Consider the following 10,708-nt stretch of genomic DNA (forward strand, 5'->3'; position numbering starts at 1 on the left):
TTCGACTCCTAAATTAGTTCATTTCCATATATAGAAACATGAGTGGACGAGGACACGGACGTGGTAGCATCAACATGACTCAGGCTGAGTTAACAAATCTGATAAACACACGTGTGGCTGAGGCTCTGGCACCTACTGTAAGCTGCGCACCCGAACAATCAGCCTGCCTGTACGTTCAAGATGTTATGGATTGTAAGCCACAGACCTTCAGCGGGACGGAAGGGGCTGTGGGACTATTGAGGTGGTTCGAGAAAGCTGAGTCAGTGTTCGCTATGTGCAACTGTCCCGTGGGGGACCGCGTGAAGTATGCGACAGGCACGCTTGAGGATGGTGCCTTAACCTGGTGGAACGCCCAGGTTCAGCTGCTGGGTATCGATGCAGCAAACGCTACTACTTGGGACGACTTCAAGGAATTAATGAGGGAGGAATACTGTCCTCGTGATGAGATACAGAAGCTAGAGAACGAGTATTACGATCTGAAACTGGTGGGATCTGAGGTTGAGGCATACGTGAAGCGGTCGTATGAGTTGGCTGACTTGTGTCCGAATTTGTCTCGACCTATGTCACGAAGGATCGAGTTATTCATCAAGGGGTTACCTCCACGAGTGAAGGGTTTGGTTACTGCTGCAAACCTCAATAACTTGACCCAGATTGTCCGGTTGACTCACAAGATTATTGATCAGGAGGTGGAAAGACTCACTACCACCGCGTGTTTTCTAAAGCTACAGCTGCCACCACCACAGCCACTACTCCTGTCACTGATAGTAAACGCAAGTGGGGTGATATGGACAAGGCGTCCCACTCGATTCAGCCCCAAAGAAGACAGACACTGGCAGTACTCGCAGCTTTAGCCAATCATCCTCAGTGAATCAAAATCAGAGACCTTATGTGGGAAAGAAGCCTCAGTGTAGCAAATGTGGGTTTCATCATTATGGCAGTGTGATCGAGTTTGTCGCAGGTGCGACAAGGTAGGCCATGAGGCCAAGGATTGTAGGGCTCCTCAGCCAAAGCAGCAGCAGCAGCAGACTCAGCCGAATCAGAGACAGCAAGGGCAGCAATCTCAGCAGAGTCAGGGGTCTAGAAAAGGATGTTATCAGTGTGGGGCTGAGGGGCATATGAAGCGGGATTGCCCCAATTGAAACAGAATACAGGTGGTAACAACGCAGGGAGCAATGGTGGGAACAATGGGGGCAACGTGGCGCGTGGGCGTGGATTTACTATTGGAGCTGGTGAAGCTCGGAACGACGGCAATGTAGTACTGGTACGTTCTCTGTTAATGGTGTTTATGCTTCTATATTATTTGATTCGGGTGCCGATTGAGTTATGTGTCTACGGAGTTCAGTAGTCGTTTAGGATTGAGTCCTACACCTCTTGTTGTTAAGCATGTAGTGGAAATAGCAAATGGTAAAACTATTGAAGCGTCTATGTCCTCATGGGTTGCAAATTAGATCTCTTAGGTCAAGTATTTGACATTGACCTACTTCCTGTCACTCTCGGAAGCTTCGATGTAGTTGTTGGAATGGATTGGTTATCCAAATATCAGGCGGAAATTCTCTGCAAGGAGAAAGTCGTTCGTATTCCCCTTGCTAGTGGTGAATCTTTATCGGTTCAGGGTCATCGTAGCGGTGACAGTAGGTATTATCTCAGCCATGAAGGCTCTAAGTTGTCTACGTAAGGGCTATCCTTCCCTTTTGGCCCTTGTTACTGACTCTCAGACTGACGAGAGGAAACTCGAAAGACCTTCCTGTTGTTCGAGAGTTTCCCGATGTTTTTCCTGAAGAGCTCCCTGGTTACCTCCACATCGTCAGGTGGAATTTCAGATTGAACTCCAGCCAGGAGCAGCACCGATTGCTCGTGCTCCATACCGTCTTGCACCAGGAGAGTTGCAAGAATTATCGAATCAACTTCAAGAGTTACTAGACAGGGGTTTCATTCGTCCTAGCTCTTCTCCTTGGGGAGCCCCTGTGTTATTTGTGAAGAAGAAGGACGGGTCTTTTCGCATGTGCATCGACTATCGCGAGCTCAACAAGGTGACGATCAAAGAATCGTTATCCTTTGCCAACGCATTGACGACTTGTTTGACCAGCTGCAAGGGTCAAGTTTCTATTCAAGATTGACTTAAGGTCAGGATATCATCAGGTACGGGTTAGAGAGGAGGATGTGCCTCGAACAGCTTTTCGAACGCGGTATGGCCACTATGAATTTTCTGGTTATGCCATTTGGGATGACCAACGCACCAGCGGTCTTCATGGATCTCATGAACCGCGTGTGCAAACCTTACCTTGACGACTTCGTTATCGTTTTCATTGACGACATATTTGATATACTCCAAGAACAAGGAAGACCACGAGCGCCATCTTCGTCTTATTTTGGAGCTCCTGAGGAAGGAGCAGTTGTACGCAAAATTTTCTAAGTGTGACTTCTGGATTCGGGAGTACACTTTCTCGGGCACATCGTTAACGAAATGGGTATTCATGTGGATCCTGCAAGATCGATGCTATTCGAAATTGGCGGCACCAAAGAATCCTTCGGAGGTGCGTCAATTTCTTGTCTTGCGGGATATTATCGTCGGTTTATCCGGGATTTTTCTAAGATTGCTCAACCCCTCACCGCCCTGACTCAAAAGAAAGTTGTTTATTCTTGGGGACGAACAAGAAGAAGCATTCCAGCTCTTAAAGCAGAAGTTGTGCAGCGCGCCGATTTATCGCTACCAGAGGGTACTGAAGATTTGTGGTTTATTGCGATGCGTCTATTCAGGGTCTCGGCTGTGTGTTGATGCAGCGAGACAAGGTGATAGCTTATGCTTCTCGACAGTTGAAGGTACACGAGAAGAACTATACGACACACGACCTGGAGTTAGGAGCCGTAGTCTTTGCGTTGAAGATTTGGAGGCATTACCTGTACGGTACCAAGTGTACCATCTATACCGATCACAGGAGTCTTCAACATATCTTCGACCAGAAGGAATTGAATATGCGGCAACGTCGTTGGGTCGAGCTTTTAATGATTATGAGTGTGCTATCAAGTATCATCCGGGTAAAGCTAATGTTGTAGCTGATGCCCTTAGTCGCAAGGAACCGAAGCAGAAGCGTGTTCGTGCCTACAGCTTACTATTCACTCTGATTTACCTGCTCGGATTCGTTCAGCTCAGATTGAAAGCGTTAAAGGAAGAAAATATCGAAGCCGAAGGATTACGAGGGCTACACAAGAAAGAAGTTCGAGCAACGGTCTGACAATATCTACTACTTCATGGAACGGATATGGGTTCCTTTATTTGGTGATCTTCGAGAAACTTGTGATGGACGAAGCACACAAGTCACGATATTCTATTCATCCAGGGTCTGATAAGAATGTACCAGGACCTCAAGGTTTTGTATTGGTGGCCGAACATGAAAGCTATTATTGCCACCTACGTGAGTAAGTGTTTGACCTGTGCTAGGGTCAAGGCAGAGTACCAGAAGCCTTCGGGACCACTTCAGCAGCCGGAATACCTATGTGGAAATGGGAACAGATCGCTATGGATTTTGTTACGGGTTACCTAGAACACAGGCAGGGAACGATACTATATGGTGATTGTCGACCGTCTCACAAAGTCAACACATTTCCTAGCAATCAAGGAGACAGATAAGTATTCGCAGCTCGCAGCAGTGTACCTTAAAGAGGTGGTTTCTAGGCACGGGGTGCCGACTTCTATTATTTCTGATCGAGATCCTCGTTTTACTTCGAGTTATGGCAGGCTATGCATAAGTCATTCGGCTCACGTCTCGATATGAGCACGGCTTATCATCCACAAACGGATGGTCAGAGTGAGCGCACGATTTCAGACACTAGAAGGACATTGTTGCGGGCATGCGTTATTGATTTTGGGAAAGGATGGGAGAAGCACTTTGCCGTTGGTAGAGTTCTCCTACAATAACAGCTACCACACCAGTATCAAAGCGGCACCGTTTGAGGCACTGTATGGGAGGAAGTGTCGTTCACCTCTCTGCTGGGCTGAGGTGGGTGATATCAGATCACAGGTCCTGAGATGGTACTCGAAACTTCAGATATGATCGTAAAAATCAGAGAACGTCGTATGGCAGCTGCTCGTGACCGCCAGAAGGCCTATGCGGACAAGCGTGCCAAAGAGGTAGTGTTTGAAGTGAATGACCGTGTCATGCTGAAAGTCTCGCCGTGGAAAGGGTTGTACGCTTTGGGAAGCGTGGCAAGCTGAACCCACGTTGTTGGGCCGTTTAAAGTTTGAGCGTATCGGTAAGGTGGCTTATAAGTTGGAGTTACCTACTGAGCTGGGTAATGTTCACGACGTATTTCATGTATCCCAGTTAAAGAAGTGTTACGCTGATGACCCATTAGCGGTACCTTTACAAGAGTTAAAAGTCGACGACAAATTGCAGTTTTTGAAGAACCCATCGAGGTCATGGACCGTGAGGTTAAAATGCGTAAACACAGTCGTATTCCCTCGTTAGAGTTCGTTGGAACTCAAGACGTGGACCGGAGTTCACGTGGGAGCGCGAGGATCAGATGAAGCTCAAGTATCCCCACCTCTTTCCCAAAGACAAAGCCGAGTCAAGCAAAACTGGTGAATCTCGGGGCGAGATTCCTCTTCAAGTTGGGGATGATGTCAAACCGAGCAGAACCCGCAACAATCCTGATTCCTCACTTCGTTTCGCACACTTGACGCCTGTCAAATTTCGGGACGAAATTTCTTCAAGTGGATGATGTGACAACCCGAACATTTCAGGTTAGTAGTTTAACCTTGTGGTCTCAACGCCTCGTTACTTCCCTTTAAGCGTTACACGTTCTGCGTTTGTATGATTCGGTAACCGTATATTAGTGCATCAGGCCACACTTTAGTGTTCATCGAGTGGGCGCACCCAAAACCTGTGGTCCAGCCTAATTAAATGATTACTTCACTTGCAACCGAGAGCCTAATTATGAGACCCAACCAAGCCGGACCCACCTCCCTTAATTGTTAATATATTGATTGTTTACTATAAGTTTTGGCAGCCTATTCTACTGGGCTTAAGCCTTAAGTCGGCTAGAGGAGAACCGCCCCAACCTCACAATCTATAGAATACGTATTGGGGATCTATATTAAGTTAAATCTATATCACAAGTTTAAAACCCTAAAGGCTTTCCCCTGATCGCACGATTTCTGCGGAGCCCCCTCGAGTAATATCATTCTCTTGGTCAAGATCGTGGTTAGTAATCTTTAATTGTTAAATGCTATGATTTATTTACTAAGTTGATGGCATGTTCATGAATAATATTAAATGTTAGAATTATTGTTACATGGTATAAGTACTTGTCGTTTCTTGAATTTTGGTTGAAATCTGGATAACCTTTGTATAAATAGTGGCGGCTTCGTGATGTGTGTATTGACCTGGTTGTACATGAGGTATGAATATGATGAATATGTTGCATGATTAGATGTGACCTTCACAGGAATAAAGTTGTCAATAAATGAATTTGGTCCAATAGCATAGGGTGGTTGTAAGGTCCAATAATATGTGAGTGATGGTTTGACTAATATATAAGGGGGCGGCCATGTGTAATCAACTAGAAAAGGACCCATTCTTAATTGGCGGCTACTGTGTTATGATATGCATGTGACTTTTGATATGTTGAGTTGAGTGGCTGATGTGTTGATCGTTTAGTGGGCCGAACATTAGGTCCAATGGAGCGGCTAGTGTATTGATGGAACTCTCATATTAATAATTAATTATGTATAGTAAATGGGATTTAATGTGTTGGGTTCGATGTAAATAGGACTGGTAATATTAACGAGCAGTAATTGAATTACATGATTAAACAGCTTATGGTATTAACTTGTAATGTGAATATGCATTGTGTTGAGTAGTTGCTGATGTGTGAACTAATCAAGTAAATGGTTGGTGGTACAAGACCAGACATATAAACTGTTTATGCTTGTGGGAATTATCGTATGATTCAATGTATTGTTTGACTTTAAAGACAGTAAGGAATTGAATGATTATATGCATTTCTTATACGTGACTCATGTGATAACACTTGAAAATGAACTGTGGAACTGATAAACACCAAACACTCTCCTAGGTCGCGAGTATTGAATAAATTAACAAGTCGTTGTCTAAACCGAGCAAACCTAAGGTGAGTTCATTGCTTTTTCTCAAGCATGGATCCCAGGGAAGGGATAACGGGTAACATTCCGAGGGGAATGCATGTGTAATGGGATGTTGGTTATCGTACTCAGTTTTCTATCATTGTAAGACCACTACATCTACCGGGTCGTTGCTTGTAGGGCAATGGGGGTTATTAGTTGATAGCGCTATTAGGTTTGGCACCCTCACGACGTTCGAGGAGAACGGGCGTGAACTAATTACCTTAAAACATGACCAATGCTTTGATAGAGGCATTGGGGTTGGCAATCACATATCATATGGCCATTCGGTAATCGAGTAATAACAACATCGAAACATCAAACATCATAACAACAAACAACATATCGTTTTGTAAACTGTTTTACTCACATGATCAGTAACACAACTTGGTAAACAAACACAAACCTTGAACTCACCAGCGTAGTCTGACACACTTGTTTACATGCTTGTAGGTGATTATTGAAGGAACTTGGGAGCTTGCCGTCTGATGCTGCTGGAGTGGTTATGGTCATAATAAACGATTATATTGATTTGGTTTTCATACATTTATACGCTTATACATTTATGCTTCCGCTCAATACTTTGGTTTTGATTTAACTTTTCAAACGATACATTTCTTTCAATTGGGTATTTTTAGTACATTATTACTTGTGTTTGATATGATTGGTGGCTCTTTGTTGGATCGTTACACCTCCATTAGGGACACGCCCTAGGTGGTAATTTGGGGATGTGACAAAATCGATTTGCACTAGAACAGAAAACCCTAATTTCATGATTTCAAATTCAAGTCTCAATCATAGTAAAAATCTTTCAGCAATCGAAATCACTTATAAGAATAGTATTCTACACAAACGGTAACACGTAAATCAAATCGACCATCGTGACTAACCGGTTACGAGACGAACAAGAAAGGGTTTCGAGAGCTTGGGTTGCCATCACGCAGAGGAGATGAAGAGAGAAAGACTTTAGGGTTTTATAATGGCAGTTTACGTAACCTACAATCGTTTATACGGAAGTTATAAAATGTTGGGCGCTTAATGGGCTTTGGCGAAGACTGGGCCGGCGAAGGTTGTGAGTGTGAGGAAGGTTAAGCTTCCTCGACGAAGGTTGTGAGTGTGAGGAAGGTTAAGCTTCCTCGGCGAAGGTTGTGAGTGTGAGGAAGGTTAAGCTTCCTCGGCGAAGGTTGATACTTATATCACATAGTCAAATTTCACAATTTAATAGTTAAAGCAACTTATAACCTAACTACATCAACACATGATAATCATGAACAAGTTATACTATAAAGGATTACGAAAAACAATACACGAAACAAGTAATGTGTCAAGTAAAAACCTTGGAAACTCAGGCTGTCACATTATCCCCAACTTGAAAGAAATGTCGTCCCGAAATTTAACACGTAGTCACTGAGGAAGCTAGTTGTGTTGCGTTGTTTCCTGGTTTTCCTGGGGTGTCACATCATCCCCCGTTGGTTTGGAATTTCGTTCCGAAATTCCGCAGTAGCTTCAGCCTCAGTAGTGGTTGCACTGTTCTCGAACAACTGGGGATACTTGAGTTTCATTTGGTCTTCTCATTCCCAGGTAAACTCTGGGCCACGACGGGAGTTCCAACGAACTACACGCTTGAGAACCTTAACGTCTCGATCTGTGATTTCAACTGGTTCCTCGACGAATCGCAACTGATCATCGATTGTGAGTTCCTTCAAGGGAACTATGAGGGTCTCATCTGACAGACACTTCTTCAGATTCGACACGTGGAAAACGTTGTGAACTCCGCCGAGTTCTTCAGGTAGATTCAACTTGTAAGCGACTTTGCCAATTTTCTCAATGACTTCGAACGGTCCGACATAACGCGGGTTGAGTTTACCTCGTTTGCCAAAACGGTCGCGGTCTGTAAACGGGCGATTTTGGCGATTACTGAGTAACCCTAGCTTCTTGTTCATCTGATCTTATTCTTGATTGATCTGGGTTAGCAATTGTGGTGTTGTCGATCCTTCTGAGTAAGGTATCTAGACTTCTACCGTGGTTTCTAATCTTTTGAAATCAGGTTTAGGGTTCGTTCGTTTCATCTTTTCTTGCTAGGGTTTCCTGCCGATTTCGCGTGGGTTGTTTCTTGTTTTAGTTGCGTTGATTTCTTTGCTTGTTGGGTGTTGGTGGCGGATTAGGGTTTCTGATTTGCTGCTATTTTCTCTTCAAGGTTTGGTTTGTTGGTGGATTAGGTTTGATTTTGATTGCTGGGTTTTTGTTCTTTGTCGGCTAAACTAGGGTTTATCCGAATTCGTTTTTAGCCATACTTACGTCTGCATGTGACTAGTTTCTTGTGATAATGAATTCTGAACCGCCTGACATTAATGATATTCTTGGGAAACCATCTTTGAATGCTGATGTTTTTGGGAAGCCGCAATGCATGGAGAGTAATTCAGAACTAGGGTTGGGGGATTTAGGGTTTCGGTCATTCTCTGAAAAGATGCATGGGGATATTTTTATCTCTTCAAAAATTGATAAGCAGCCGAATCCAAAGGAATCCCGTAACAACTTGTCTTCCTTTTGGAGTAGTCTTGATGCCAAGTCGATAAACATTGATGGTAATCCGATGATGCCAAGAAGGGGTCTCATCCAAAAGGAACCACGAATGATCAACATCATTGACGAGCTGGAAAAGGTCTCAGTTCCCGTCCATGAGGCAAGTAGTTCTGAAGATCGGAATAAAGAGGAGGGAGCTGTTAAGATGACTTATGCGGATAGGGTTAAGAATGTGTCAATTGTGAAGAAGGAAGTTAATTTCAGGAAGATGGATTCAGGAGAGACGAAACCTGATGCAGATGTTGTTATCCCTCGAGAGGTAATTCGTAAAGTTCAAGAGAAGTTTGTTAATGTGTTATATGGTTACTTCTTGGGTAATCGGCTGCCATTCCCTGTTGTTGAGTACTACGCCAAAAATGTTTGGGCGAAGTTTGGATTTGCTAAGCTTATGATGAACGCTGATGGTTTCTTTTCTTTAAATTCGATTCTAAGGAGGGTATGGCAAAAGTGTTGGAAGGTGGTCCATGGTTGATTAGGAAGATGCCGTTGTTTCTTAATGTCTGGTCTCCGTCCGTTAGTCTTAAGAAGGAAGGGATCAAATCTGTGCCGGTTTGGGTGAAGCTCCATAATGTGCCCATTGCTATCTATAGTGATGATGGATTAAGCTTATTAGCTTCTAAGATAGGGGAACCAAAACGATTGGATGGTTATACGACTGATATGTGTGCCGAGAACTGGGGAAGGAGTAGTTTTGCTAGGGCATTGGTTGAAATTAATGCTGATCATGAACTTAAGGAGCGCATTGTTGTTGCCATCCCAAAGCTTGACGAGGAGGGATATATTAATGAAGTAATTAACGTGGAATAAAAGGGCATGGAATTCATTTCACGTGGAACCAGAAGCCGAGAGAAGGTATTGGTTTACTTAGGAAAATTGATCGAGTAATGTGCAATATGAAGGGTATGGAGCTGTTTCCGGATGCTTATGTTTTCTTTCATCCATCACGAGTTTCTGATCACACCCCTTGTATCTTGAAGTGAATAAGGTGAAATCCTCCTTCAAGCCGAAGCCGTTTAAATTCGCAAACTTTATAGTTTCCTAAACCTGGATTTCAAGGTTTGTGTGGAGAGGGAATGGGGAAAATCTATTGCTGGTTGTACTAGTTCCTCGGTGACCAATAAGTTGCGTAATCTGAAACCTGGGCTTAGAAAGATCCTGTTTCAAAGGAAATCTGCATAAAAAAGTTATTCAGCTGCGCAAGGACCTAGATGAAGTTCAGAACTGGTTGATTCAAACCCGTTCGATGTTCAGCTTCGACAAAGAGAACAACATTGCCCTTCATGATTTTAAGTAGCAGCCTATGATGAGGAGTGCTTCTTGAAACAAAAATCAAAGGTGGAGTGGCTATGTGCTGGGGGACTCAATATGGCTTCTTCCATAATTCAGTCAAATTTAAAAATAACCGGCAGCAAAATTCATTGCATTCGGGATGTGGCAGGTAATCGGTTTGAAGGTGAAGAGGCGGTGGCTGCGCTTGTAAACCATTACGCGTTGTTTTTGGGCACGGAGGATCAGGTAATCGAACATCTATAATTCAGATGTTTTCGTTAATGTGATAAACCAAAATGATGCGAATAGTATGGTTTAGACAAGTTACTCGTGAAGAGGTGAAGAAGGCCATGTTCAGCATAAGTGAAACTAAAGCCCGGGACCTGACGGGTTACTTCGTTTTCTTTAAGCATGCTTGGGAAATAGTGGGTAATGAGATAACGGATGCGGTTTTGGAGTTTTTTTGACAATGGTAAATGCTGAACAAGTTAATCATACTATTTTAGCTCTTATTCCAAAAGTGGAGACGCCAGACTCGGTTCTAGATTACCGACCTATATCGTGCTGCAACGTGCTTTATAAATGCATCAGTAAGATCGTTACGGCCAGATTAAAGGGCAGTTTGGAGTCGCTGGTCAGCATTAATCAGTCTGCTTTTGTTCCAGGTAAGGCGGATATCTGATAATATTCTCTTAACGCAAGAATTAATGCACAACT

Source organism: Helianthus annuus, chromosome 16, assembly GCF_002127325.2.
Source record: "Helianthus annuus cultivar XRQ/B chromosome 16, HanXRQr2.0-SUNRISE, whole genome shotgun sequence".
Lineage (NCBI taxonomy): Eukaryota > Viridiplantae > Streptophyta > Magnoliopsida > Asterales > Asteraceae > Helianthus > Helianthus annuus.